Genomic DNA, 22,500 nt, shown 5'->3' on the forward strand with positions numbered 1-22,500 from the left:
TTTTCATACTTGATTGGCGCCAATTTAACGACCCAAAAACGGGTCGCTGAGCTAGGCCAATCAGAGTAGTCCTCGTGGACTCCAGGGGATAGAGTTGTCAATCAAAATTTGCCACACGCAGTGAAGCGTGATTTTCAAACATGCTACTAAGGCCACCGGATACTACAAATTACGCGACCATCAGAGGAAAATAATTGAAGAATATCTGTCTTGCATAGATCTGTTTGTGTCTTCTCCAACCGGAGCTGGGAAAAGTCTGACCTTTGAACTAGTCCCGTACGCTTTTGGTCGTTTACTTGGAGCGGGTGGCAATGCTATGGTCTTCGTAATTCTTCCACTGATTTCACTCACGAAAGATTTGGTCTCTAGCCGGTCGCTATTTAGGAGACAACACATTTAAAATATTAAGTATAAACGGGTGTCTGGAAGTCCCGAGGCAATTCTCAACGACTATCAACACATTTTTCGTCGAATGGAACAAAAAATTTTAAAATGCATGTGTATTCATCGACGAGAGTCATTGCATCGCTAAATGGTAAGCTTAAGTTTCATTAAGGTCTAGTACGTCTCCTACACCTGAAGCGTACCTGATCTTTCATGAGTGAAATCAATTGACTTTCTTGACGATTCGAAGCTTTCCCTTACTTGCTAATGTTTCGAATATATTAGTCTTTCGTTTCTATCAGCACAAATCATGGCACAAGTGTTGGTCCAGAAAATACCACTGGAGATCTCCTTTCCAAGCGGCGACTCGAGATTGAAAAAAAGCTTTCGTTTTATTTCATCTTTGTTTCTGATACCTTTAGCACAAAGTTAACAAATTTCCTCTTTCGATTTCGTAGAAACAAACATGTTCGACTGTTTTCGTCGGATTGCGCCATCAAGTTCAGGGCTTGCGAATGACGTCATCTCCTTTTTGGCGCGAGACGCAAATGAAAGCTTTGAAAGCGAGACAAGTCGACCTCTCGCGACTTCGTCGCTCGCTCATTCACTTCGCGTACGAAAAATCAGGATTCGCTCGCCGAAACATTTTCTTCTGGGGTTATCGTGAGGTCGACTTGTGGCAAGTCTACGGTAATGTTTTGCGGTGAAAAGATGCAAACTAAAATGCAAAAATATTGAGTATTTTCTTCTACCAATATTTATTTATGGAAGTGCCAAACAGCATGATGACAAAAGAGAGGATGAAAAGCAAACTTTGACAGAATTAAGTTCAGCTCATCGCCACTCATCGCCGTTCGCAAGCAAAATGTCAGTTAGTACAAACCAGTTACATTAAACGAATTAAATTGTTCTTGTTGGCCATATAATAAACATCTTATTAACCGAGCTACAGTCTGTGACAAAATTCGTTGGAACAGTCCACAACTATACAGATCTGAAGCTTTCGCAGCTCACTCTCCCCTCACAATGTTGTTTTAACGCCAGTTTCTGAGCCCAATTGTCAAAACAACATTGTAGGAGGGCAAGGTATTGTAAAGTGTTTCAACAATTTTGTCCGGGACTGTATTTTTGAGGAATTTCAGTTATGAAAAGAATTGGCGAGAAATATGCTACATTTTAGGAGAAGGAAACCCTTGATTTCTAGCGGCCTAGGGTGTGATGTTGCGCCACATTTGTGATAAATTCGACAATAAATGAAACATACATCATGTTCAGGTTTCTTTGAATTTGGTTGGTTGTTTCTCGTCAAAAAAAAAAACACTATTTCATAGGAGGTTGACTGTGGCTGAGCATGTTCTGCTTAGGAACGACCTTAACCAGGATGAATTTGCAGAGGCCGTTCGAGTTTTGTTCCGTGAAGGAAAATATCGTCATATCTTGTTAACGGGGGTTGCTGGTTGCGGCAAAACACTTTATAATTCCTCTAAACTCTGTTTTTGAACCGTTTTGTAATCCTGGTACGACCACGATCGCTTTGGTTGATACTGTAAGTACAGACAGCGATGAAGTGATTTTCTCAAATGACGTTCGTTGGTGTCCCTAACTTAACGCACGGCACGATTTTTCACTTCTTTTGGCAGGTCACAAAGTGCATTTACCTAGACTCAAAACACATTCCGCACGGGATGTTGACTTTTCACCCGATTCTCCAATATTTTGCAAGGAAGAGTTCGCCTTTGTTAGATGTGCGATCGCTGGTCGAAAGTCTTTTCATTCATTTCATGCGGCACAAATTCCCGAAAAGGAACAACAGTGTATTTCCCCATGCTCCCGTTTTATTCGGCCTTGATCTTCTCACAAAGTTAATTAGCGTGCATCTGTAATTCAACGAGTCACCAACGAGTCACCATTTTTAAGAAAGCCTTTTTGGTGAGAAATATGCACAATTGAACCACGATGATAAAACAGTCAGAAAGGGCAGTAAACACAGAAGGTGAATCGATTGTTTTGGACACTATAGGAGAGAAAATAGCCATTTTTGAGGCGAATGTGCATGGTGACGCTGTCAATGCACTGAGAAAAAGTATCCTGCTAAATTTAATTAATACAGTGGTGACTCGTGCACACTAACACAATGTCGTTGTTTTCTTCTCTTGTTGGTTTTGTGTAGCGAAATTCGACTCGAAAAAAATATTAAGCGATATCAAATTAGCCTACAATGGAGCTGTTATGAAAAAACAGTCAGTAGAAAGCGTCTAATACTGTTACGTTTTTAAACTGCGTGTCACCATTTTGGTACAAAGTTGCTCACGCAATGAACTAAAGTAAACAAGTTTTTACACCACGTGTCATAAGTTTCTATCCTTGTGCGAAATTCGTGTTTTTGATAACTGTAACTTGTGTTTCCTGCATTTCCATGTCTCCTACCGACAGAAATTGTCGAAGAGTTATAAAATAAAAACTGTACTAACATAAAAAGTATTCTTTTAAATTTTCCGGGTCTTACGAAGTTCTACTCGCGTAACATTGGGCCGGGTAATACATATATGTGCAAACTAATTTTAAGCCGTAACAATATTTGACAGTTGGCGATGCATCGCCATTTTATGTAAAACACCGCATCAGTTAGTATTTTATACGACCTCCTGAAGGAAACTACATCAAAGTAAAAGGCAATATCCTTCGTCCATTTATATTCAGTATGTTGTCATCTCATTTTTAGAGCAAATCTTAATCTTTTTAGCACATCCAAGAAGTCGAAAGTCCTTTTTTTGTTGATTGTAGGTAGTAATATCCTTTAGAAGTTAGAAAGCGACAAACTTTTCTCACAGATACAGCAATTGTAGAAACCCCGCCTTCTTCGCTCTTGTGGGCCTCCCTTGCCTTCTATAACATAACTTCCATGGGCGTCCTGAATTAAACAATGGCTGGATTGGTTTTCTCTTAACTGTTAAACCTTTGTATGTGCTTTCCGTTCCAGGAAAATCGTCATTGATTAATCTCCAAGCGCTTTTAGGAGAAATCATAGTTAATAGATGTAGCTGGTTATGAAACTCGACAAGTTTCTTTGTTTCATGTTTTTGTTCGCTTTTTTGGCCTTGACCCTGCACAAAACCCGACAAAAACACACTTTTTTCGGCAGGATAACCAATCAAAAGTTTCGACTAATTTATTCGAAATTAACTTGCGAACTAAAAACAAAAGATTGTGCAGGGTCACGGTCGGTTCAACATCTAATTGCAACTACATTGTTCCTGCTTTTGAAATTCCAAGGGTTTCCTAACCAGTCCCTCGATTAACTATGGAGAAATGTAGCGCATTTTAGCTACTTTACGAAGAGAAAACCTTTGAATGCGAGACAAAACAAAACGCTCGTGCCCTTGTCACGCTATCAGTGGCAGCAAGAAAAACCATATTTCAGATCATGACTCTCTTCTTAGCTAAATCTAAACAATTTCGCTTATTTTATCATTGTCCATATATAACAAAAGAAATTCGAACACTGTACATCAAACTCAGTTACGAATAAAAAAGTTACGCAGCGCTATCGTACCGGTTATGAAGGCGACTGCAAAGTTGTGTCACTTATGACCCTGCCAGCACGTCCTATAAATAGTTTAAATTCCTCACAAATACAGTCTGTGACAAAATTCGTTGGAACAGTCCACAACTATACAGATCTGAAGCTTTCGCAGCTCACTCTCCCCTCACAATGTTGTTTTAACGCCAGTTTCTGAGCCCAATTGTCAAAACAACATTGTAGGAGGGCAAGGTATTGTAAAGTGTTTCAACAATTTTGTCCGGGACTGTATTTTTGAGGAATTTCAGTTATGAAAAGAATTGGCGAGAAATATGCTACATTTTAGGAGAAGGAAACCCTTGATTTCTAGCGGCCTAGGGTGTGATGTTGCGCCACATTTGTGATAAATTCGACAATAAATGAAACATACATCATGTTCAGGTTTCTTTGAATTTGGTTGGTTGTTTCTCGTCAAAAAAAAAAACACTATTTCATAGGAGGTTGACTGTGGCTGAGCATGTTCTGCTTAGGAACGACCTTAACCAGGATGAATTTGCAGAGGCCGTTCGAGTTTTGTTCCGTGAAGGAAAATATCGTCATATCTTGTTAACGGGGGTTGCTGGTTGCGGCAAAACACTTTATAATTCCTCTAAACTCTGTTTTTGAACCGTTTTGTAATCCTGGTACGACCACGATCGCTTTGGTTGATACTGTAAGTACAGACAGCGATGAAGTGATTTTCTCAAATGACGTTCGTTGGTGTCCCTAACTTAACGCACGGCACGATTTTTCACTTCTTTTGGCAGGTCACAAAGTGCATTTACCTAGACTCAAAACACATTCCGCACGGGATGTTGACTTTTCACCCGATTCTCCAATATTTTGCAAGGAAGAGTTCGCCTTTGTTAGATGTGCGATCGCTGGTCGAAAGTCTTTTCATTCATTTCATGCGGCACAAATTCCCGAAAAGGAACAACAGTGTATTTCCCCATGCTCCCGTTTTATTCGGCCTTGATCTTCTCACAAAGTTAATTAGCGTGCATCTGTAATTCAACGAGTCACCAACGAGTCACCATTTTTAAGAAAGCCTTTTTGGTGAGAAATATGCACAATTGAACCACGATGATAAAACAGTCAGAAAGGGCAGTAAACACAGAAGGTGAATCGATTGTTTTGGACACTATAGGAGAGAAAATAGCCATTTTTGAGGCGAATGTGCATGGTGACGCTGTCAATGCACTGAGAAAAAGTATCCTGCTAAATTTAATTAATACAGTGGTGACTCGTGCACACTAACACAATGTCGTTGTTTTCTTCTCTTGTTGGTTTTGTGTAGCGAAATTCGACTCGAAAAAAATATTAAGCGATATCAAATTAGCCTACAATGGAGCTGTTATGAAAAAACAGTCAGTAGAAAGCGTCTAATACTGTTACGTTTTTAAACTGCGTGTCACCATTTTGGTACAAAGTTGCTCACGCAATGAACTAAAGTAAACAAGTTTTTACACCACGTGTCATAAGTTTCTATCCTTGTGCGAAATTCGTGTTTTTGATAACTGTAACTTGTGTTTCCTGCATTTCCATGTCTCCTACCGACAGAAATTGTCGAAGAGTTATAAAATAAAAACTGTACTAACATAAAAAGTATTCTTTTAAATTTTCCGGGTCTTACGAAGTTCTACTCGCGTAACATTGGGCCGGGTAATACATATATGTGCAAACTAATTTTAAGCCGTAACAATATTTGACAGTTGGCGATGCATCGCCATTTTATGTAAAACACCGCATCAGTTAGTATTTTATACGACCTCCTGAAGGAAACTACATCAAAGTAAAAGGCAATATCCTTCGTCCATTTATATTCAGTATGTTGTCATCTCATTTTTAGAGCAAATCTTAATCTTTTTAGCACATCCAAGAAGTCGAAAGTCCTTTTTTTGTTGATTGTAGGTAGTAATATCCTTTAGAAGTTAGAAAGCGACAAACTTTTCTCACAGATACAGCAATTGTAGAAACCCCGCCTTCTTCGCTCTTGTGGGCCTCCCTTGCCTTCTATAACATAACTTCCATGGGCGTCCTGAATTAAACAATGGCTGGATTGGTTTTCTCTTAACTGTTAAACCTTTGTATGTGCTTTCCGTTCCAGGAAAATCGTCATTGATTAATCTCCAAGCGCTTTTAGGAGAAATCATAGTTAATAGATGTAGCTGGTTATGAAACTCGACAAGTTTCTTTGTTTCATGTTTTTGTTCGCTTTTTTGGCCTTGACCCTGCACAAAACCCGACAAAAACACACTTTTTTCGGCAGGATAACCAATCAAAAGTTTCGACTAATTTATTCGAAATTAACTTGCGAACTAAAAACAAAAGATTGTGCAGGGTCACGGTCGGTTCAACATCTAATTGCAACTACATTGTTCCTGCTTTTGAAATTCCAAGGGTTTCCTAACCAGTCCCTCGATTAACTATGGAGAAATGTAGCGCATTTTAGCTACTTTACGAAGAGAAAACCTTTGAATGCGAGACAAAACAAAACGCTCGTGCCCTTGTCACGCTATCAGTGGCAGCAAGAAAAACCATATTTCAGATCATGACTCTCTTCTTAGCTAAATCTAAACAATTTCGCTTATTTTATCATTGTCCATATATAACAAAAGAAATTCGAACACTGTACATCAAACTCAGTTACGAATAAAAAAGTTACGCAGCGCTATCGTACCGGTTATGAAGGCGACTGCAAAGTTGTGTCACTTATGACCCTGCCAGCACGTCCTATAAATAGTTTAAATTCCTCACAAATACAGTCTGTGACAAAATTCGTTGGAACAGTCCACAACTATACAGATCTGAAGCTTTCGCAGCTCACTCTCCCCTCACAATGTTGTTTTAACGCCAGTTTCTGAGCCCAATTGTCAAAACAACATTGTAGGAGGGCAAGGTATTGTAAAGTGTTTCAACAATTTTGTCCGGGACTGTATTTTTGAGGAATTTCAGTTATGAAAAGAATTGGCGAGAAATATGCTACATTTTAGGAGAAGGAAACCCTTGATTTCTAGCGGCCTAGGGTGTGATGTTGCGCCACATTTGTGATAAATTCGACAATAAATGAAACATACATCATGTTCAGGTTTCTTTGAATTTGGTTGGTTGTTTCTCGTCAAAAAAAAAAACACTATTTCATAGGAGGTTGACTGTGGCTGAGCATGTTCTGCTTAGGAACGACCTTAACCAGGATGAATTTGCAGAGGCCGTTCGAGTTTTGTTCCGTGAAGGAAAATATCGTCATATCTTGTTAACGGGGGTTGCTGGTTGCGGCAAAACACTTTATAATTCCTCTAAACTCTGTTTTTGAACCGTTTTGTAATCCTGGTACGACCACGATCGCTTTGGTTGATACTGTAAGTACAGACAGCGATGAAGTGATTTTCTCAAATGACGTTCGTTGGTGTCCCTAACTTAACGCACGGCACGATTTTTCACTTCTTTTGGCAGGTCACAAAGTGCATTTACCTAGACTCAAAACACATTCCGCACGGGATGTTGACTTTTCACCCGATTCTCCAATATTTTGCAAGGAAGAGTTCGCCTTTGTTAGATGTGCGATCGCTGGTCGAAAGTCTTTTCATTCATTTCATGCGGCACAAATTCCCGAAAAGGAACAACAGTGTATTTCCCCATGCTCCCGTTTTATTCGGCCTTGATCTTCTCACAAAGTTAATTAGCGTGCATCTGTAATTCAACGAGTCACCAACGAGTCACCATTTTTAAGAAAGCCTTTTTGGTGAGAAATATGCACAATTGAACCACGATGATAAAACAGTCAGAAAGGGCAGTAAACACAGAAGGTGAATCGATTGTTTTGGACACTATAGGAGAGAAAATAGCCATTTTTGAGGCGAATGTGCATGGTGACGCTGTCAATGCACTGAGAAAAAGTATCCTGCTAAATTTAATTAATACAGTGGTGACTCGTGCACACTAACACAATGTCGTTGTTTTCTTCTCTTGTTGGTTTTGTGTAGCGAAATTCGACTCGAAAAAAATATTAAGCGATATCAAATTAGCCTACAATGGAGCTGTTATGAAAAAACAGTCAGTAGAAAGCGTCTAATACTGTTACGTTTTTAAACTGCGTGTCACCATTTTGGTACAAAGTTGCTCACGCAATGAACTAAAGTAAACAAGTTTTTACACCACGTGTCATAAGTTTCTATCCTTGTGCGAAATTCGTGTTTTTGATAACTGTAACTTGTGTTTCCTGCATTTCCATGTCTCCTACCGACAGAAATTGTCGAAGAGTTATAAAATAAAAACTGTACTAACATAAAAAGTATTCTTTTAAATTTTCCGGGTCTTACGAAGTTCTACTCGCGTAACATTGGGCCGGGTAATACATATATGTGCAAACTAATTTTAAGCCGTAACAATATTTGACAGTTGGCGATGCATCGCCATTTTATGTAAAACACCGCATCAGTTAGTATTTTATACGACCTCCTGAAGGAAACTACATCAAAGTAAAAGGCAATATCCTTCGTCCATTTATATTCAGTATGTTGTCATCTCATTTTTAGAGCAAATCTTAATCTTTTTAGCACATCCAAGAAGTCGAAAGTCCTTTTTTTGTTGATTGTAGGTAGTAATATCCTTTAGAAGTTAGAAAGCGACAAACTTTTCTCACAGATACAGCAATTGTAGAAACCCCGCCTTCTTCGCTCTTGTGGGCCTCCCTTGCCTTCTATAACATAACTTCCATGGGCGTCCTGAATTAAACAATGGCTGGATTGGTTTTCTCTTAACTGTTAAACCTTTGTATGTGCTTTCCGTTCCAGGAAAATCGTCATTGATTAATCTCCAAGCGCTTTTAGGAGAAATCATAGTTAATAGATGTAGCTGGTTATGAAACTCGACAAGTTTCTTTGTTTCATGTTTTTGTTCGCTTTTTTGGCCTTGACCCTGCACAAAACCCGACAAAAACACACTTTTTTCGGCAGGATAACCAATCAAAAGTTTCGACTAATTTATTCGAAATTAACTTGCGAACTAAAAACAAAAGATTGTGCAGGGTCACGGTCGGTTCAACATCTAATTGCAACTACATTGTTCCTGCTTTTGAAATTCCAAGGGTTTCCTAACCAGTCCCTCGATTAACTATGGAGAAATGTAGCGCATTTTAGCTACTTTACGAAGAGAAAACCTTTGAATGCGAGACAAAACAAAACGCTCGTGCCCTTGTCACGCTATCAGTGGCAGCAAGAAAAACCATATTTCAGATCATGACTCTCTTCTTAGCTAAATCTAAACAATTTCGCTTATTTTATCATTGTCCATATATAACAAAAGAAATTCGAACACTGTACATCAAACTCAGTTACGAATAAAAAAGTTACGCAGCGCTATCGTACCGGTTATGAAGGCGACTGCAAAGTTGTGTCACTTATGACCCTGCCAGCACGTCCTATAAATAGTTTAAATTCCTCACAAATACAGTCTGTGACAAAATTCGTTGGAACAGTCCACAACTATACAGATCTGAAGCTTTCGCAGCTCACTCTCCCCTCACAATGTTGTTTTAACGCCAGTTTCTGAGCCCAATTGTCAAAACAACATTGTAGGAGGGCAAGGTATTGTAAAGTGTTTCAACAATTTTGTCCGGGACTGTATTTTTGAGGAATTTCAGTTATGAAAAGAATTGGCGAGAAATATGCTACATTTTAGGAGAAGGAAACCCTTGATTTCTAGCGGCCTAGGGTGTGATGTTGCGCCACATTTGTGATAAATTCGACAATAAATGAAACATACATCATGTTCAGGTTTCTTTGAATTTGGTTGGTTGTTTCTCGTCAAAAAAAAAAACACTATTTCATAGGAGGTTGACTGTGGCTGAGCATGTTCTGCTTAGGAACGACCTTAACCAGGATGAATTTGCAGAGGCCGTTCGAGTTTTGTTCCGTGAAGGAAAATATCGTCATATCTTGTTAACGGGGGTTGCTGGTTGCGGCAAAACACTTTATAATTCCTCTAAACTCTGTTTTTGAACCGTTTTGTAATCCTGGTACGACCACGATCGCTTTGGTTGATACTGTAAGTACAGACAGCGATGAAGTGATTTTCTCAAATGACGTTCGTTGGTGTCCCTAACTTAACGCACGGCACGATTTTTCACTTCTTTTGGCAGGTCACAAAGTGCATTTACCTAGACTCAAAACACATTCCGCACGGGATGTTGACTTTTCACCCGATTCTCCAATATTTTGCAAGGAAGAGTTCGCCTTTGTTAGATGTGCGATCGCTGGTCGAAAGTCTTTTCATTCATTTCATGCGGCACAAATTCCCGAAAAGGAACAACAGTGTATTTCCCCATGCTCCCGTTTTATTCGGCCTTGATCTTCTCACAAAGTTAATTAGCGTGCATCTGTAATTCAACGAGTCACCAACGAGTCACCATTTTTAAGAAAGCCTTTTTGGTGAGAAATATGCACAATTGAACCACGATGATAAAACAGTCAGAAAGGGCAGTAAACACAGAAGGTGAATCGATTGTTTTGGACACTATAGGAGAGAAAATAGCCATTTTTGAGGCGAATGTGCATGGTGACGCTGTCAATGCACTGAGAAAAAGTATCCTGCTAAATTTAATTAATACAGTGGTGACTCGTGCACACTAACACAATGTCGTTGTTTTCTTCTCTTGTTGGTTTTGTGTAGCGAAATTCGACTCGAAAAAAATATTAAGCGATATCAAATTAGCCTACAATGGAGCTGTTATGAAAAAACAGTCAGTAGAAAGCGTCTAATACTGTTACGTTTTTAAACTGCGTGTCACCATTTTGGTACAAAGTTGCTCACGCAATGAACTAAAGTAAACAAGTTTTTACACCACGTGTCATAAGTTTCTATCCTTGTGCGAAATTCGTGTTTTTGATAACTGTAACTTGTGTTTCCTGCATTTCCATGTCTCCTACCGACAGAAATTGTCGAAGAGTTATAAAATAAAAACTGTACTAACATAAAAAGTATTCTTTTAAATTTTCCGGGTCTTACGAAGTTCTACTCGCGTAACATTGGGCCGGGTAATACATATATGTGCAAACTAATTTTAAGCCGTAACAATATTTGACAGTTGGCGATGCATCGCCATTTTATGTAAAACACCGCATCAGTTAGTATTTTATACGACCTCCTGAAGGAAACTACATCAAAGTAAAAGGCAATATCCTTCGTCCATTTATATTCAGTATGTTGTCATCTCATTTTTAGAGCAAATCTTAATCTTTTTAGCACATCCAAGAAGTCGAAAGTCCTTTTTTTGTTGATTGTAGGTAGTAATATCCTTTAGAAGTTAGAAAGCGACAAACTTTTCTCACAGATACAGCAATTGTAGAAACCCCGCCTTCTTCGCTCTTGTGGGCCTCCCTTGCCTTCTATAACATAACTTCCATGGGCGTCCTGAATTAAACAATGGCTGGATTGGTTTTCTCTTAACTGTTAAACCTTTGTATGTGCTTTCCGTTCCAGGAAAATCGTCATTGATTAATCTCCAAGCGCTTTTAGGAGAAATCATAGTTAATAGATGTAGCTGGTTATGAAACTCGACAAGTTTCTTTGTTTCATGTTTTTGTTCGCTTTTTTGGCCTTGACCCTGCACAAAACCCGACAAAAACACACTTTTTTCGGCAGGATAACCAATCAAAAGTTTCGACTAATTTATTCGAAATTAACTTGCGAACTAAAAACAAAAGATTGTGCAGGGTCACGGTCGGTTCAACATCTAATTGCAACTACATTGTTCCTGCTTTTGAAATTCCAAGGGTTTCCTAACCAGTCCCTCGATTAACTATGGAGAAATGTAGCGCATTTTAGCTACTTTACGAAGAGAAAACCTTTGAATGCGAGACAAAACAAAACGCTCGTGCCCTTGTCACGCTATCAGTGGCAGCAAGAAAAACCATATTTCAGATCATGACTCTCTTCTTAGCTAAATCTAAACAATTTCGCTTATTTTATCATTGTCCATATATAACAAAAGAAATTCGAACACTGTACATCAAACTCAGTTACGAATAAAAAAGTTACGCAGCGCTATCGTACCGGTTATGAAGGCGACTGCAAAGTTGTGTCACTTATGACCCTGCCAGCACGTCCTATAAATAGTTTAAATTCCTCACAAATACAGTCTGTGACAAAATTCGTTGGAACAGTCCACAACTATACAGATCTGAAGCTTTCGCAGCTCACTCTCCCCTCACAATGTTGTTTTAACGCCAGTTTCTGAGCCCAATTGTCAAAACAACATTGTAGGAGGGCAAGGTATTGTAAAGTGTTTCAACAATTTTGTCCGGGACTGTATTTTTGAGGAATTTCAGTTATGAAAAGAATTGGCGAGAAATATGCTACATTTTAGGAGAAGGAAACCCTTGATTTCTAGCGGCCTAGGGTGTGATGTTGCGCCACATTTGTGATAAATTCGACAATAAATGAAACATACATCATGTTCAGGTTTCTTTGAATTTGGTTGGTTGTTTCTCGTCAAAAAAAAAAACACTATTTCATAGGAGGTTGACTGTGGCTGAGCATGTTCTGCTTAGGAACGACCTTAACCAGGATGAATTTGCAGAGGCCGTTCGAGTTTTGTTCCGTGAAGGAAAATATCGTCATATCTTGTTAACGGGGGTTGCTGGTTGCGGCAAAACACTTTATAATTCCTCTAAACTCTGTTTTTGAACCGTTTTGTAATCCTGGTACGACCACGATCGCTTTGGTTGATACTGTAAGTACAGACAGCGATGAAGTGATTTTCTCAAATGACGTTCGTTGGTGTCCCTAACTTAACGCACGGCACGATTTTTCACTTCTTTTGGCAGGTCACAAAGTGCATTTACCTAGACTCAAAACACATTCCGCACGGGATGTTGACTTTTCACCCGATTCTCCAATATTTTGCAAGGAAGAGTTCGCCTTTGTTAGATGTGCGATCGCTGGTCGAAAGTCTTTTCATTCATTTCATGCGGCACAAATTCCCGAAAAGGAACAACAGTGTATTTCCCCATGCTCCCGTTTTATTCGGCCTTGATCTTCTCACAAAGTTAATTAGCGTGCATCTGTAATTCAACGAGTCACCAACGAGTCACCATTTTTAAGAAAGCCTTTTTGGTGAGAAATATGCACAATTGAACCACGATGATAAAACAGTCAGAAAGGGCAGTAAACACAGAAGGTGAATCGATTGTTTTGGACACTATAGGAGAGAAAATAGCCATTTTTGAGGCGAATGTGCATGGTGACGCTGTCAATGCACTGAGAAAAAGTATCCTGCTAAATTTAATTAATACAGTGGTGACTCGTGCACACTAACACAATGTCGTTGTTTTCTTCTCTTGTTGGTTTTGTGTAGCGAAATTCGACTCGAAAAAAATATTAAGCGATATCAAATTAGCCTACAATGGAGCTGTTATGAAAAAACAGTCAGTAGAAAGCGTCTAATACTGTTACGTTTTTAAACTGCGTGTCACCATTTTGGTACAAAGTTGCTCACGCAATGAACTAAAGTAAACAAGTTTTTACACCACGTGTCATAAGTTTCTATCCTTGTGCGAAATTCGTGTTTTTGATAACTGTAACTTGTGTTTCCTGCATTTCCATGTCTCCTACCGACAGAAATTGTCGAAGAGTTATAAAATAAAAACTGTACTAACATAAAAAGTATTCTTTTAAATTTTCCGGGTCTTACGAAGTTCTACTCGCGTAACATTGGGCCGGGTAATACATATATGTGCAAACTAATTTTAAGCCGTAACAATATTTGACAGTTGGCGATGCATCGCCATTTTATGTAAAACACCGCATCAGTTAGTATTTTATACGACCTCCTGAAGGAAACTACATCAAAGTAAAAGGCAATATCCTTCGTCCATTTATATTCAGTATGTTGTCATCTCATTTTTAGAGCAAATCTTAATCTTTTTAGCACATCCAAGAAGTCGAAAGTCCTTTTTTTGTTGATTGTAGGTAGTAATATCCTTTAGAAGTTAGAAAGCGACAAACTTTTCTCACAGATACAGCAATTGTAGAAACCCCGCCTTCTTCGCTCTTGTGGGCCTCCCTTGCCTTCTATAACATAACTTCCATGGGCGTCCTGAATTAAACAATGGCTGGATTGGTTTTCTCTTAACTGTTAAACCTTTGTATGTGCTTTCCGTTCCAGGAAAATCGTCATTGATTAATCTCCAAGCGCTTTTAGGAGAAATCATAGTTAATAGATGTAGCTGGTTATGAAACTCGACAAGTTTCTTTGTTTCATGTTTTTGTTCGCTTTTTTGGCCTTGACCCTGCACAAAACCCGACAAAAACACACTTTTTTCGGCAGGATAACCAATCAAAAGTTTCGACTAATTTATTCGAAATTAACTTGCGAACTAAAAACAAAAGATTGTGCAGGGTCACGGTCGGTTCAACATCTAATTGCAACTACATTGTTCCTGCTTTTGAAATTCCAAGGGTTTCCTAACCAGTCCCTCGATTAACTATGGAGAAATGTAGCGCATTTTAGCTACTTTACGAAGAGAAAACCTTTGAATGCGAGACAAAACAAAACGCTCGTGCCCTTGTCACGCTATCAGTGGCAGCAAGAAAAACCATATTTCAGATCATGACTCTCTTCTTAGCTAAATCTAAACAATTTCGCTTATTTTATCATTGTCCATATATAACAAAAGAAATTCGAACACTGTACATCAAACTCAGTTACGAATAAAAAAGTTACGCAGCGCTATCGTACCGGTTATGAAGGCGACTGCAAAGTTGTGTCACTTATGACCCTGCCAGCACGTCCTATAAATAGTTTAAATTCCTCACAAATACAGTCTGTGACAAAATTCGTTGGAACAGTCCACAACTATACAGATCTGAAGCTTTCGCAGCTCACTCTCCCCTCACAATGTTGTTTTAACGCCAGTTTCTGAGCCCAATTGTCAAAACAACATTGTAGGAGGGCAAGGTATTGTAAAGTGTTTCAACAATTTTGTCCGGGACTGTATTTTTGAGGAATTTCAGTTATGAAAAGAATTGGCGAGAAATATGCTACATTTTAGGAGAAGGAAACCCTTGATTTCTAGCGGCCTAGGGTGTGATGTTGCGCCACATTTGTGATAAATTCGACAATAAATGAAACATACATCATGTTCAGGTTTCTTTGAATTTGGTTGGTTGTTTCTCGTCAAAAAAAAAAACACTATTTCATAGGAGGTTGACTGTGGCTGAGCATGTTCTGCTTAGGAACGACCTTAACCAGGATGAATTTGCAGAGGCCGTTCGAGTTTTGTTCCGTGAAGGAAAATATCGTCATATCTTGTTAACGGGGGTTGCTGGTTGCGGCAAAACACTTTATAATTCCTCTAAACTCTGTTTTTGAACCGTTTTGTAATCCTGGTACGACCACGATCGCTTTGGTTGATACTGTAAGTACAGACAGCGATGAAGTGATTTTCTCAAATGACGTTCGTTGGTGTCCCTAACTTAACGCACGGCACGATTTTTCACTTCTTTTGGCAGGTCACAAAGTGCATTTACCTAGACTCAAAACACATTCCGCACGGGATGTTGACTTTTCACCCGATTCTCCAATATTTTGCAAGGAAGAGTTCGCCTTTGTTAGATGTGCGATCGCTGGTCGAAAGTCTTTTCATTCATTTCATGCGGCACAAATTCCCGAAAAGGAACAACAGTGTATTTCCCCATGCTCCCGTTTTATTCGGCCTTGATCTTCTCACAAAGTTAATTAGCGTGCATCTGTAATTCAACGAGTCACCAACGAGTCACCATTTTTAAGAAAGCCTTTTTGGTGAGAAATATGCACAATTGAACCACGATGATAAAACAGTCAGAAAGGGCAGTAAACACAGAAGGTGAATCGATTGTTTTGGACACTATAGGAGAGAAAATAGCCATTTTTGAGGCGAATGTGCATGGTGACGCTGTCAATGCACTGAGAAAAAGTATCCTGCTAAATTTAATTAATACAGTGGTGACTCGTGCACACTAACACAATGTCGTTGTTTTCTTCTCTTGTTGGTTTTGTGTAGCGAAATTCGACTCGAAAAAAATATTAAGCGATATCAAATTAGCCTACAATGGAGCTGTTATGAAAAAACAGTCAGTAGAAAGCGTCTAATACTGTTACGTTTTTAAACTGCGTGTCACCATTTTGGTACAAAGTTGCTCACGCAATGAACTAAAGTAAACAAGTTTTTACACCACGTGTCATAAGTTTCTATCCTTGTGCGAAATTCGTGTTTTTGATAACTGTAACTTGTGTTTCCTGCATTTCCATGTCTCCTACCGACAGAAATTGTCGAAGAGTTATAAAATAAAAACTGTACTAACATAAAAAGTATTCTTTTAAATTTTCCGGGTCTTACGAAGTTCTACTCGCGTAACATTGGGCCGGGTAATACATATATGTGCAAACTAATTTTAAGCCGTAACAATATTTGACAGTTGGCGATGCATCGCCATTTTATGTAAAACACCGCATCAGTTAGTATTTTATACGACCTCCTGAAGGAAACTACATCAAAGTAAAAGGCAATATCCTTCGTCCATTTATATTCAGTATGTTGTCATCTCATTTTTAGAGCAAATCTTAATCTTTTTAGCACATCCAAGAAGTCGAAAGTCCTTTTTTTGTTGATTGTAGGTAGTAATATCCTTTAGAAGTTAGAAAGCGACAAACTTTTCTCACAGATACAGCAATTGTAGAAACCCCGCCTTCTTCGCTCTTGTGGGCCTCCCTTGCCTTCTATAACATAACTTCCATGGGCGTCCTGAATTAAACAATGGCTGGATTGGTTTTCTCTTAACTGTTAAACCTTTGTATGTGCTTTCCGTTCCAGGAAAATCGTCATTGATTAATCTCCAAGCGCTTTTAGGAGAAATCATAGTTAATAGATGTAGCTGGTTATGAAACTCGACAAGTTTCTTTGTTTCATGTTTTTGTTCGCTTTTTTGGCCTTGACCCTGCACAAAACCCGACAAAAACACACTTTTTTCGGCAGGATAACCAATCAAAAGTTTCGACTAATTTATTCGAAATTAACTTGCGAACTAAAAACAAAAGATTGTGCAGGGTCACGGTCGGTTCAACATCTAATTGCAACTACATTGTTCCTGCTTTTGAAATTCCAAGGGTTTCCTAACCAGTCCCTCGATTAACTATGGAGAAATGTAGCGCATTTTAGCTACTTTACGAAGAGAAAACCTTTGAATGCGAGACAAAACAAAACGCTCGTGCCCTTGTCACGCTATCAGTGGCAGCAAGAAAAACCATATTTCAGATCATGACTCTCTTCTTAGCTAAATCTAAACAATTTCGCTTATTTTATCATTGTCCATATATAACAAAAGAAATTCGAACACTGTACATCAAACTCAGTTACGAATAAAAAAGTTACGCAGCGCTATCGTACCGGTTATGAAGGCGACTGCAAAGTTGTGTCACTTATGACCCTGCCAGCACGTCCTATAAATAGTTTAAATTCCTCACAAATACAGTCTGTGACAAAATTCGTTGGAACAGTCCACAACTATACAGATCTGAAGCTTTCGCAGCTCACTCTCCCCTCACAATGTTGTTTTAACGCCAGTTTCTGAGCCCAATTGTCAAAACAACATTGTAGGAGGGCAAGGTATTGTAAAGTGTTTCAACAATTTTGTCCGGGACTGTATTTTTGAGGAATTTCAGTTATGAAAAGAATTGGCGAGAAATATGCTACATTTTAGGAGAAGGAAACCCTTGATTTCTAGCGGCCTAGGGTGTGATGTTGCGCCACATTTGTGATAAATTCGACAATAAATGAAACATACATCATGTTCAGGTTTCTTTGAATTTGGTTGGTTGTTTCTCGTCAAAAAAAAAAACACTATTTCATAGGAGGTTGACTGTGGCTGAGCATGTTCTGCTTAGGAACGACCTTAACCAGGATGAATTTGCAGAGGCCGTTCGAGTTTTGTTCCGTGAAGGAAAATATCGTCATATCTTGTTAACGGGGGTTGCTGGTTGCGGCAAAACACTTTATAATTCCTCTAAACTCTGTTTTTGAACCGTTTTGTAATCCTGGTACGACCACGATCGCTTTGGTTGATACTGTAAGTACAGACAGCGATGAAGTGATTTTCTCAAATGACGTTCGTTGGTGTCCCTAACTTAACGCACGGCACGATTTTTCACTTCTTTTGGCAGGTCACAAAGTGCATTTACCTAGACTCAAAACACATTCCGCACGGGATGTTGACTTTTCACCCGATTCTCCAATATTTTGCAAGGAAGAGTTCGCCTTTGTTAGATGTGCGATCGCTGGTCGAAAGTCTTTTCATTCATTTCATGCGGCACAAATTCCCGAAAAGGAACAACAGTGTATTTCCCCATGCTCCCGTTTTATTCGGCCTTGATCTTCTCACAAAGTTAATTAGCGTGCATCTGTAATTCAACGAGTCACCAACGAGTCACCATTTTTAAGAAAGCCTTTTTGGTGAGAAATATGCACAATTGAACCACGATGATAAAACAGTCAGAAAGGGCAGTAAACACAGAAGGTGAATCGATTGTTTTGGACACTATAGGAGAGAAAATAGCCATTTTTGAGGCGAATGTGCATGGTGACGCTGTCAATGCACTGAGAAAAAGTATCCTGCTAAATTTAATTAATACAGTGGTGACTCGTGCACACTAACACAATGTCGTTGTTTTCTTCTCTTGTTGGTTTTGTGTAGCGAAATTCGACTCGAAAAAATATTAAGCGATATCAAATTAGCCTACAATGGAGCTGTTATGAAAAAACAGTCAGTAGAAAGCGTCTAATACTGTTACGTTTTTAAACTGCGTGTCACCATTTTGGTACAAAGTTGCTCACGCAATGAACTAAAGTAAACAAGTTTTTACACCACGTGTCATAAGTTTCTATCCTTGTGCGAAATTCGTGTTTTTGATAACTGTAACTTGTGTTTCCTGCATTTCCATGTCTCCTACCGACAGAAATTGTCGAAGAGTTATAAAATAAAAACTGTACTAACATAAAAAGTATTCTTTTAAATTTTCCGGGTCTTACGAAGTTCTACTCGCGTAACATTGGGCCGGGTAATACATATATGTGCAAACTAATTTTAAGCCGTAACAATATTTGACAGTTGGCGATGCATCGCCATTTTATGTAAAACACCGCATCAGTTAGTATTTTATACGACCTCCTGAAGGAAACTACATCAAAGTAAAAGGCAATATCCTTCGTCCATTTATATTCAGTATGTTGTCATCTCATTTTTAGAGCAAATCTTAATCTTTTTAGCACATCCAAGAAGTCGAAAGTCCTTTTTTTGTTGATTGTAGGTAGTAATATCCTTTAGAAGTTAGAAAGCGACAAACTTTTCTCACAGATACAGCAATTGTAGAAACCCCGCCTTCTTCGCTCTTGTGGGCCTCCCTTGCCTTCTATAACATAACTTCCATGGGCGTCCTGAATTAAACAATGGCTGGATTGGTTTTCTCTTAACTGTTAAACCTTTGTATGTGCTTTCCGTTCCAGGAAAATCGTCATTGATTAATCTCCAAGCGCTTTTAGGAGAAATCATAGTTAATAGATGTAGCTGGTTATGAAACTCGACAAGTTTCTTTGTTTCATGTTTTTGTTCGCTTTTTTGGCCTTGACCCTGCACAAAACCCGACAAAAACACACTTTTTTCGGCAGGATAACCAATCAAAAGTTTCGACTAATTTATTCGAAATTAACTTGCGAACTAAAAACAAAAGATTGTGCAGGGTCACGGTCGGTTCAACATCTAATTGCAACTACATTGTTCCTGCTTTTGAAATTCCAAGGGTTTCCTAACCAGTCCCTCGATTAACTATGGAGAAATGTAGCGCATTTTAGCTACTTTACGAAGAGAAAACCTTTGAATGCGAGACAAAACAAAACGCTCGTGCCCTTGTCACGCTATCAGTGGCAGCAAGAAAAACCATATTTCAGATCATGACTCTCTTCTTAGCTAAATCTAAACAATTTCGCTTATTTTATCATTGTCCATATATAACAAAAGAAATTCGAACACTGTACATCAAACTCAGTTACGAATAAAAAAGTTACGCAGCGCTATCGTACCGGTTATGAAGGCGACTGCAAAGTTGTGTCACTTATGACCCTGCCAGCACGTCCTATAAATAGTTTAAATTCCTCACAAATACAGTCTGTGACAAAATTCGTTGGAACAGTCCACAACTATACAGATCTGAAGCTTTCGCAGCTCACTCTCCCCTCACAATGTTGTTTTAACGCCAGTTTCTGAGCCCAATTGTCAAAACAACATTGTAGGAGGGCAAGGTATTGTAAAGTGTTTCAACAATTTTGTCCGGGACTGTATTTTTGAGGAATTTCAGTTATGAAAAGAATTGGCGAGAAATATGCTACATTTTAGGAGAAGGAAACCCTTGATTTCTAGCGGCCTAGGGTGTGATGTTGCGCCACATTTGTGATAAATTCGACAATAAATGAAACATACATCATGTTCAGGTTTCTTTGAATTTGGTTGGTTGTTTCTCGTCAAAAAAAAAAACACTATTTCATAGGAGGTTGACTGTGGCTGAGCATGTTCTGCTTAGGAACGACCTTAACCAGGATGAATTTGCAGAGGCCGTTCGAGTTTTGTTCCGTGAAGGAAAATATCGTCATATCTTGTTAACGGGGGTTGCTGGTTGCGGCAAAACACTTTATAATTCCTCTAAACTCTGTTTTTGAACCGTTTTGTAATCCTGGTACGACCACGATCGCTTTGGTTGATACTGTAAGTACAGACAGCGATGAAGTGATTTTCTCAAATGACGTTCGTTGGTGTCCCTAACTTAACGCACGGCACGATTTTTCACTTCTTTTGGCAGGTCACAAAGTGCATTTACCTAGACTCAAAACACATTCCGCACGGGATGTTGACTTTTCACCCGATTCTCCAATATTTTGCAAGGAAGAGTTCGCCTTTGTTAGATGTGCGATCGCTGGTCGAAAGTCTTTTCATTCATTTCATGCGGCACAAATTCCCGAAAAGGAACAACAGTGTATTTCCCCATGCTCCCGTTTTATTCGGCCTTGATCTTCTCACAAAGTTAATTAGCGTGCATCTGTAATTCAACGAGTCACCAACGAGTCACCATTTTTAAGAAAGCCTTTTGGTGAGAAATATGCACAATTGAACCACGATGATAAAACAGTCAGAAAGGGCAGTAAACACAGAAGGTGAATCGATTGTTTTGGACACTATAGGAGAGAAAATAGCCATTTTTGAGGCGAATGTGCATGGTGACGCTGTCAATGCACTGAGAAAAAGTATCCTGCTAAATTTAATTAATACAGTGGTGACTCGTGCACACTAACACAATGTCGTTGTTTTCTTCTCTTGTTGGTTTTGTGTAGCGAAATTCGACTCGAAAAAAATATTAAGCGATATCAAATTAGCCTACAATGGAGCTGTTATGAAAAAACAGTCAGTAGAAAGCGTCTAATACTGTTACGTTTTTAAACTGCGTGTCACCATTTTGGTACAAAGTTGCTCACGCAATGAACTAAAGTAAACAAGTTTTTACACCACGTGTCATAAGTTTCTATCCTTGTGCGAAATTCGTGTTTTTGATAACTGTAACTTGTGTTTCCTGCATTTCCATGTCTCCTACCGACAGAAATTGTCGAAGAGTTATAAAATAAAAACTGTACTAACATAAAAAGTATTCTTTTAAATTTTCCGGGTCTTACGAAGTTCTACTCGCGTAACATTGGGCCGGGTAATACATATATGTGCAAACTAATTTTAAGCCGTAACAATATTTGACAGTTGGCGATGCATCGCCATTTTATGTAAAACACCGCATCAGTTAGTATTTTATACGACCTCCTGAAGGAAACTACATCAAAGTAAAAGGCAATATCCTTCGTCCATTTATATTCAGTATGTTGTCATCTCATTTTTAGAGCAAATCTTAATCTTTTTAGCACATCCAAGAAGTCGAAAGTCCTTTTTTTGTTGATTGTAGGTAGTAATATCCTTTAGAAGTTAGAAAGCGACAAACTTTTCTCACAGATACAGCAATTGTAGAAACCCCGCCTTCTTCGCTCTTGTGGGCCTCCCTTGCCTTCTATAACATAACTTCCATGGGCGTCCTGAATTAAACAATGGCTGGATTGGTTTTCTCTTAACTGTTAAACCTTTGTATGTGCTTTCCGTTCCAGGAAAATCGTCATTGATTAATCTCCAAGCGCTTTTAGGAGAAATCATAGTTAATAGATGTAGCTGGTTATGAAACTCGACAAGTTTCTTTGTTTCATGTTTTTGTTCGCTTTTTTGGCCTTGACCCTGCACAAAACCCGACAAAAACACACTTTTTCGGCAGGATAACCAATCAAAAGTTTCGACTAATTTATTCGAAATTAACTTGCGAACTAAAAACAAAAGATTGTGCAGGGTCACGGTCGGTTCAACATCTAATTGCAACTACATTGTTCCTGCTTTTGAAATTCCAAGGGTTTCCTAACCAGTCCCTCGATTAACTATGGAGAAATGTAGCG

At 38.8% G+C, this 22,500-nt stretch overlaps 1 long non-coding RNA gene across 2 annotated transcripts in view; it reads left to right on the top strand.

Annotated features, from left to right (window-relative positions):
* Positions 1-22,500, top strand: part of LOC137979615 (uncharacterized) — a 44,967-nt gene that overhangs the window by 366 nt on the left and 22,101 nt on the right. The gene's annotated exons all lie outside the window — the stretch shown is intronic.

The sequence above is a fragment of the Montipora foliosa genome, chromosome 12, assembly GCF_036669935.1.
Source record: "Montipora foliosa isolate CH-2021 chromosome 12, ASM3666993v2, whole genome shotgun sequence".
NCBI classification, from domain to species: Eukaryota; Metazoa; Cnidaria; class Anthozoa; order Scleractinia; family Acroporidae; genus Montipora; species Montipora foliosa.